General features: G+C 44.7%; 1 protein-coding gene across 1 annotated transcript in view; it reads left to right on the top strand.

Moving 5' to 3' along the window:
* The window catches only part of rai1 (retinoic acid induced 1), a 51,451-nt gene that overhangs the window by 29,949 nt on the left and 11,879 nt on the right, over window positions 1–9,623 (top strand). The window lies entirely within an intron of this gene.

Raw genomic sequence — 9,623 nt, forward strand, 5'->3', positions numbered from 1 at the left:
TACATACCTTTTTCTGTCCCACAGCGTCACTCCCTCACTTTTGCATTATGTCACTTCTCTTCAACTCTGCACCTTCATTCACATCTCCCCAGTTGCCCCCTTCACGCTCCACCACTGTCTTTTTACTTCACCTTCTCATTCTTTCTCTGCCTCACTCCCACCTTTCTCACCTTTCCCCCCGCTGCTCTACCATTTCTTCCCAGTATCTCCTCATTTGCGCTTTGCTCTCCCCTATATTTGCCCTGCAGTGCTTCCCTCATCTCTCTCCAATGATCCCTTCTCCTCTACTTTACTGCATCTTCTTTTCTCAGCCCTATTGGATCAAACTCTTTTCCTTGCTCTCTGCTTTGTATCCTCCTCTCATTTCACATATCTGCAATCGCTTTATCAGTGGCTAGCCCACTTTTAGTGTCAGCCTGTCTGTGTCTGCAGATGGAGGAAAGTATTCCCCAGTCTGGCTCTCAGGTAACAGCTGAGAAAAGGGGAGAGCAGAAGGAAAAAAGAGAGCCGGCCATCAAGGACACCTTCTGGGAATTACTAGGCACAAGTACAGACATGGGTATTTAAAAAAAAAGAAAGAAAGAAAGAAAACAAGCTCCAATAGAATGAATGCTGTCCTGCGAAACCTGAAGATGAGAGTAGATATAGAAAAAACACACAGTCACATGCATTCACACACACCTAAAACCCCTAAAAGCCAGTGTCAGCCTTTAATTTCCTATTGAGCAGGCAGAGGAAGAGATGTGAGACAAAGATACTGTGTGAAAGGGACCCATATGTGCCGGTGTTTTAAAAGCAACAAGACGTAGTTACTGTGTGGTGATTTGTCCCCTGTCACAGCACTGTATTAGGTGAAGATGGAGCAGTAGATGTGATGTGACACGCTTCTCCAAGAAATTAAGCTTGTAAAGCAATAACACAGCTTATTGATCATATTAAGATATTTCAAAGTCCTCAGTGTCACATAAATTCACTGCCATTTTTAATTGCCTCAAAATGAAAATCTTTTCATTTTAAACTTTTCTTCAGTACCAAACTAACCTGGTAGTATTTGTCAGTGCAAGCACGAGGGCCGGTATTACAAATGATAATTGCACATATCTAATTATTCTCATTTTAAGCACAATTTGCCAGAATGTGATACAAATTTGTGTATAACCTGAAGGTAAACAGGGAGCAAGTGTAGCCAAAAGGTAACTGACTTTAGCAAAATAATATTGGTGGTTCACATCCTCCAAGTCATTATAGGGACTAAATCCTGATTTTAAGCCTGCTTATATGGCATTTCTTCTGAAATTGCTAATGCAGGAACCAGTCAAAGAATTGGCTCACCAGTGAACGCATAAGCTCTCAAATATCATCTTCGTGTCACTCAAAAATGAAAATGAGTTACTGCTTATTACATTGCATAAAAAAGAGGCGACTACACAGAGAAAGACACTCAATCCACACCACTCAGTAACCCAAAAATCAGCCTGCCCAAGTCTAACCTCAGACAAGGTCATACACACACATAGGCAGGCAAATGCACACAGACACAAACAGCACCACCAGCAGCTACACTGTAGCTAAAGGGCGAGGACAGGGACAGATAGAGGACAATGGAGGACAGAGTACAACTTAGAGGTTACAGAGACAAGGAGAACAGAGAGACTGAGGAAAGGCAGCTCTGTGTGTGTGTGTGTGTGTGTGTGTGTGTGTGTGTGTGTGTGTGTGTGTGTGTGTGTGTGTGTGTGTGTGTGTGTGTGTGTGTGCGCGCACGCATGCGCGCGCACTAGAGAGAGAGAGACAGCAGGAGTGACACAGCATCATCAATTAGATGAACCGAAGTGGCACAAAGAGGGAGCAGGTGCAAATCAGTGTGTGTGTCTGCATGTGTGCATGTGTGAGACTGAGTGAATTTGCGTACATTTACACATGTGTGAGTTGAGCGCATGTGTAAATGAGCGGCGGGACCAAAGACATGGGAGTGGAACGCACCGCGAGCCCCAACCGGGGTGTCACACCAGACCTGCTCCAACTCGGCTCCCTCTGCTTCAGTGGAGCACTCCACCCCATTACCTGGAAAGGACGTGTGTGTGTGTGTGTGTGTGTGTGTGTGTGTGTGTGTGTGTGTGTGTGTGTGTGTGTGTGTGTGTCTGTGTGTGTGTGCACGTGTGCACGTGTGTGTGTGTGTGTGTGTGTGTGCATGTGTGGCAAAAGATGTGCTTTGATGGGCCAAACCAAAATGGGTCACTGCAAAATATGAGCCATTTCACATCTGCCTTTCAACCTCAGAATGCAGCACATTCGCTGAAGCAAAGCTGCGTTTACTGTGTCTGCTTTTTGGGTGAGTCGAACTGCATTTAAGCTCTCATAAACGAGAACTTACCCGACGCGCTCGTTCTTGATTACTTTGCTTTTGTCCTCCTCTCTCATATCAGCTTCCTCCTGCATCGGTCCCCCCCACCCCCACCCCTGCTCCACATCCTCCCTTGCTGGCAGATTCTGATGGAATACCAAGTAGCTCTGCGGCCCACTTTACAGGACCCTAACTCCCTTGTGTGTGTTTGTGAGTGTGTGAGAAGGAAAGGGAGATGGAGAAAGAGAAACCTGTAGAAAGAAAAGCAGAGAAGTGTGTGGGCATGGGTGAGGTTACCTGCACTATGGGAACATGAATCTGCAGAGCACCTCTTTCTTTTTGTTCCTTTTATTCTGTGGCTATATCTCTCACTCAATCTGCACCCAGGAAGGTCACTTAGAGTCCACCACAGACAGACACACACGGAGATATTGCAGTCATTCGAGCTTGATCATTGAGCTCAATCCCTCTGATACACGCAAATGCATGCATGCTAAGCACTTGCACACTTCCACAAGTTAAAATGGACTTACATTTGTTGTCACCCACCTACACGCTGATACTGACTCTCCTGCACATAAGCACAGAAACACCAGGATACATAGCAGGTAACGAGCAATCAGGTTTATTTTTCCTGATTCTTGTCACAGGCCCAGGTATCCAAGACAACCTTTGCACCAAAAACACACAAACTACAAATGCATGCTTGATTGCATGTGTGTGAATGTCACCCTCTTTCGCTCATCCCTCTCTCCGTCCGCACCCTGACTCGTCTCATCACTCCGTTACCATGTCAACAAAGCCAGGTTTAGTCCTTCAAAGGGCAACGCTCGGCAGCTGCCCGATGGAGGTGACCGTGCTGAAAGACGGAGCGAGAGACAGGAAGAAAAGATAGATGATAGGAAAAAAAGATAAAGGAGAGTTGTGCAGAAAAAGGGACTGTCGAATGATTTGGGGCCAAAGGGAAAAAAAAGAGATATTCAAAGAAATAGGTGTACAGGATTTATCCTTTCACAGCCCACATGCTCATTTTCTGCCCATTGTTCAGTAAGGAAGTGAAGCAATGTCTCTTTTGGACTTACAAAATGATATAAGCAGAAGTAGCAAACTTAAATCCGACCTTGCTTTCCAAAAGAGCTCTCAGAGCTGACTAAACGCTGCTGATTTGAGTCTGAATGGTGTAGAATTGAACACATGGGACTCCCTTTGTTTTTCTTCACAGTGAGGGATAAACCAATCAATATGTAGTTATCAAAGATTCAGTGCAGAACAAGAAATTCTCTACACAACTTGTCAAAATAATACATACAAACTGGGAGCTGTCTTTTTTTCCAGGATGCAATTAACACCAAACGGTTGGCAGGTTTGGCTGTAAACTGAAAATAAATGGAGATCCCGTAAAGTGCATCTCTAATAAAGGAGCTCAGCGGACACATAATACATGTATAAGAATACTGGTGTTGAAATCTTTAAATATGATCATGCAATGCATTTTGTTGTATTTTGAAGACAATGCACACAACTAACACATAACAGCCCTAATCTGTGAATTTTTAACAGATATTTAATGTATATACCGTCTGTCTGAGTGTCCATTTCTGATCTTCAGTGCTGTGTACATACTCCCAAGGAATGTCTGTGTGATTGCCTCGTGCCACTCAAGGTTTTTCACTTCTCTGATTGGCTCTGCGGTTACCATGGTGACTGCAGTCCTTTCTGTTGTTGTTGTTGTTGTTGTTGTTGTTGTTTATAGCATAACACATTCCCCTGCTTAGTTGTTCGACTCTAAAAGGTCATTGGACATCACCAGCTTTTCTGTCAAATAAGGGAAACAGAATGACATAGATACACATTTTGGCACCATCCAACTGCTAATAAATAGAATGCTTTTGTTTTCATATCAGACACAGAGACAGAGGAAGAGAGAAAGAATCACATTTTATATTATAGTGGGATAACCTCTGTACCCTGCTTTAAGAGCCAGATAGGGATTCTGAACCGAAACCTCCCAGCAGACTGCTGTGGTGGCGGATGCATTTCTCTCTCTCTCTCACTCGCAGACAGACACATCTGCCTTGCTTTGCCTCTCTGACCTTTATTTATGCTTTCCTGCTGAACCTGAAGCAGTGTGCGTGTGGGTCTGCGTTTCTGCAATCAAGAGTTTCTGCTTTGATTCTTCCAGTTTCAGGCATTTAAGTAACTTCTGTGAAGAGTGTGCATGGCTGCTGTTCATGATTTCACGCGTGCATGCAGACATTTGTGTCTAGAGTCATGTCTGCGAATGCCGATGAGTCATCCCCAAACCCCAGAGACAAGACGGCATCTCACACACACGAACGCCATTTCCATCAAATATAGACCTCACACTATCAGGCTTCCTACGTGGAATCAAAACTGTCTCCAAGATCACCCTAAACATGGCTCATTGTCCTCACTTTTAGATGATATGGAGCCATTTCAGCCTTAAAACGTTTTTGGATATGCAATCAGTAAAACAGGGAATTTGGTGAAAAGAGAAAATAATAGATAATAATAGACTAGTTAGGACAAACAGTCCAAGACGGTGTTCCTGTCGCGTTTTCTCAAGAACATTAAGATGATGTCTAACAGTTTTTGAAGACTTACATGTAGTACACAGTGAACACTGCATGCATATATGTATAAAGTATGAATTATGACAGATGGTGTTGTTTCAATTCAAACAGCAATTCAGGCCTTAAGTGGTAATGATGACTGCAACATGTGTCGTAACTGTTGCAGTAGCTGCTACAGTGCCACATTTTGAGAAGTTGCTGGACCTACAGTACATGTAATACTAAATTCTTCTACAGTGAATACTAAAGTCTGCTTAAACACCAAGAAATGTGAGAACACATGTAACAACCACACGTAAAAACAAATCTGCCTCTGTTAGCTGTGTTATCTGTGGCGCCCCCTCCTGGCTGAAACTTGTTTGGTCCCTCCCACTGCATTTGGGCTGGACATGAACATAAAACCCACTGACTGTTCATTAGGAACTTTCTTCTTTCTTCCTCTTTGTCAGCCCTCCAAATGAGTTTATTTCCTGCCTATGCAGTGGCCTCAAATGCTATCTATCCATCAGTCTGCTCATCTGCCCATAAGTGTCAGTTGCAGGTCTCCGCCCCTTCTGTGTCTCCTCCAATAATCTATGTGACTGGCTGCCGGTGAACCCCCGTGACCTCCAGCTGTGTGTCATGACAGTGAGCTACAGACAAATGTCAGAGCAGATATTGGCTTCTTCCATCTTCTAAGCATCTCCCTTGGGAAGAAACCCACCCACACTGTCTGGCCAGGCACTGCACAGGAGACGAGGAGAGAGGCAGAGAAGCTGTCATTCAGTCTGACCACCTGTCCAGTGTGCTGAACCTGAGGTGATCGAGTTAAAGGGCAGAGCATCCGCAGAGAGGGGAGGGTATGCGCAGGAAATCTGAAGAAGCCAAGTGATAGTTAGAGGCATCTGAACGCTCTGCGTCGAACTGAAGTGTGTGTAATTAGGGAGGGGATTGCAGTGCACTGATTGGGAGCAGCAGCCGAGTGGGTTGCTGTGTTATTTTGGAGCGTGCTGTGTTAAGCAGGGTGTTAAAGGCAGATTTGTGTGTGTGTGTGTGTGTGTGTGTGTGTGTGTGTGTGTGTGTGTGTGTGTGTGTGTGTGTGTGTGTGTGTGTGTGTGTGTGTGTGTGTGTGTGTGAAGGGAGAAAGGGGGTGCAGGGAGCATGGCATGTTTGGGTTATTTTCAAATGCGTTGTCAGGTTGTCGAGGAGCATGTGAGCTGAGCTTTGGCGTATGCGGTGCTAGGTCGCGTTGTGATGATTCCGGTGGTGGTGGTGAAGTGTGACTTTTTTCTGAATATCTGTGATGAGGTCTGTGTGTGTGTGTGTGTTTCCTCCCAGGCCGCTCCACCAGCAAACTGCCTCTGCATGCATAATTAACTGAGATGACTGGGGAGGTAAACACACAGGGGGACGTTCCATCCCTCCACTCTTTATGCCTCCATTTTTGTGTGTGTGTGTGTGTGTGTGTGTGTGTGTGTGTGTGTGTGTGTGTGTGTGTGCCAGCGTGTGTTTGTTTGTGTCAGACAGACAGAGTGCAAGGAAAAGATTTGAAGCCGAAGTGCTTCAGAGCCACAGTTGATGGAATGAGAGAGAGAGAGCTGTCTGTCTCTCCCTTTGTGTGTGTATGTGCGCAATAGAGAAAGGAGATAAATCCCATCTCAAGCTGCCTCTGAAGATGATGCGATGAAAGAGAGGGAGAGAGGGGATAAAAAACGAATGAAGGGGGAAGGCTGTAACCAGTCACAGCTCTGCGCATTATGAACCATCCAGCGGAAAAATCAGATTCACCCATCTCTCCCTCCCTCATGCTCTTTTCCTTCTGTCTTTCCATCCTGAAAGTATTTTATTTGGAGATGGACACGTTCTAATGCTTGAAATGAGAAGGTCCCACTGGGTACAGCCTTTTAATGCATATGGAAAATCACACGCAAGCACATATATGTTCAAATTCTGAGGTCACTTTATGGTTTACAAATCTACAGTAACACACACACACACACACACACACACACACACACACACACACACACATGCACACACACAAAAGGCTATGAGGGAAGCTGCCTTTATAAGAAGTGGGGAAGTGCTCAGTGGTAATCAATCACTTGTAGCAGCTCATGTTTGTCTGTGAAGCTGAAGCATTTGGCTAATTATGGACATACATAGTAAGTTTCCACACATGTACAGTTTATGTGTGTGTGTGTGTGTGTGTGTGTGTGTGTGTGTGTGTGTGTGTGTGTGTGTGTGTGTGTGTGTGTGTGTGTGTGTGTGTTTGCTCATATTTCCCATGAGCCCGGGTTGTAAACCCACTCAGTCAATCATTTCTCCTCCTCTGTCCTCTGCACCCCCCTTTTCCTCATCTTCCTCATCCTCAGACTTATCATTCTATCACTCTATCACTCCCTGCTTTTGCATCCCCCACACTCAATCTCACCTCCCTCCCTCCTTTGACTGCCTTGTTTTCTCCCTCCCTTGTTGTCTTTCCCCTCTTGTTGCTGTTCTCCTCTCTATTCAGTGTGTGAGAGAGAGATTTGATAGAAGAAAAACAAAGAGAGAGGAGAAGAAAAAGGGGAGAAATGATGGAATAATGGAAGAGATGAGTACCTTCTCAGCACAGATAACATTGTGTTGAGAGACGCAAGAAGATAGTCGATTTAATAAGACAGGAAAAAAAAAAAGAGCAAAAGAATTTGCGTGTCTCTCCATTTGTGTGTGTGTGTGAGGGACAGCGGGCAGTATGCGTGTTTGCTTTACCTTCATCATCCTTTCTCTGCGCTCAAGCGCCAGCAAAATCAATGCTACCTCGCAACCTCACTAAACAGACCCAGGCAAACAGACAGCTAAATGGGGAAGATTTGGTGATCTCAGCATGCATCCTTCATTCTCTCTCTGCTCTGACCCCTACTGAGGCTGTGGCATAGCGCAGCCACAAATGCAGTGCTCGGCAAACTCCACAATGCCATGGTTCTCTGTGGAAGATGGCTATGAAAGGAGGAGGTGTAGCACAGAGGTTGAGAAGAGACGTGCCTGGAATGTAGACACTGGCATATGCACATGAGTGCATTTTGGTACAAGAGAAAAGACTGATGGAGGTGAAGTAAATTGATTGGGGAAGGGATTTCTTTGGTTTATTTTGTTTCTCTTTTTTAGTGTGAGAGACACACGCACACACATTTAGTTAAAAGTCCAATTAATCGTTATTGAGAATGGGCTATTGTGGAGAAGAACAGGGACGACATGTATAGACAGACCTATGGCATCATGGTAGTGGATCTCAAATGCTATGCGTTTGAGACCATCTTATTCACTGTGCTTGGTAAGCTTGGTGTGAGATAATCTCACCTCTTGTCCTCTACAAACATCTTATTTAGGTCATTGTGTAAACAAGTGTCCTACTCACACACACACACGGACACATACACATCTCCCCAGGTGAAGCCACAGTAGGTTGCAGGCAGATAAGAAGGTAGGACAAAGAATCTCCATGGGAATCTGCAGCTGCGTGCATTTGTCTTTGAATGTGTGTATTTGTGTTTGTGTATATTTAAGACACTACCAACATCTGTAGACCTACACTGTGCAACACAAACCCACACTCTTAAAATCACTCATAAACAAGCAAGACTGAATGCACGCAACATTCGCACACCACTTTCCCCTATCACACACATACACACACACACACACACACACACACACAGTGTGTTTCAGCAATGAATAATGCTACTGTGCATCTGGTGGGATGCACCACTATCTCCGGGGTGGGTTGAATGCAGGGATATTGTGCTGAAGCTCCGATACACACATACGCGCACACACACACACACATTCACAGAGGCTCAGTGCTCTGTCTCCAGGTGACTCTCTTCTTTTTTTAGATCAAGAGCAAGAACACTTTCCACCACCACCCCCCACCCCCCTTCCTTTTTTGTATCAATGCAGGAAAACACCCCCACACACACACACACACACACACACACAAAACCCCACATCCCACCTCACCCTACACCATCCTCCCCTCTGTCACACACACACACATACACAAGATTACAGACAAACATCACCACATGCACTCACATATTGGAGCAGACACACCATACATAAACACTCTATGACACCCCTTCTGGTGTACTGAAAGCACGCACACCAGCACACATTGTAGCACTTCCTGCTTCCCCTTGGAGAAAATTGGAGTTTGCATCTGTGCAGAAGAAAGCAGGGAGGAGAGAAGGGATGAAAAAGAGGGCTCACATGTACCTTTAATGAAACGGTGCACCAAAAACAAGCCAGAAAATATTGTTTCACATGGCTTGTTTATGTAAGAAACTGCACTTTACGGGAGAGGTTAAGGAGAATAAGTTGGTGGCTCATGTTTGAGTCCAGAGACAGTTAATAAATAATCTTCTAAAATGTTCTAAAACCATTAAACACACATCGTGGTTATTATTGCTGTGGCCTGCAGTCTGTGAACATTTACCTGGCCTTACTTCTGCATGCCTGCGTATTCAAACACACATGCACAAACATTATTTATTTATTAGATAAATAAATATCTGATTTAAGTTCCCGTGCAACACAGACTGCATTGCATACAAACCCTTTCATCTTGAAAGGTTGAAAAAAAGATCCTGGAGACTACATTATTGTGGGGGTTTACAATACAGAGACATACATGCATATCTCTTCACGTATGAACAACAGTTAGCAGC

This window comes from Archocentrus centrarchus, chromosome 8, assembly GCF_007364275.1.
Source record: "Archocentrus centrarchus isolate MPI-CPG fArcCen1 chromosome 8, fArcCen1, whole genome shotgun sequence".
NCBI lineage: Eukaryota > Metazoa > Chordata > Actinopteri > Cichliformes > Cichlidae > Archocentrus > Archocentrus centrarchus.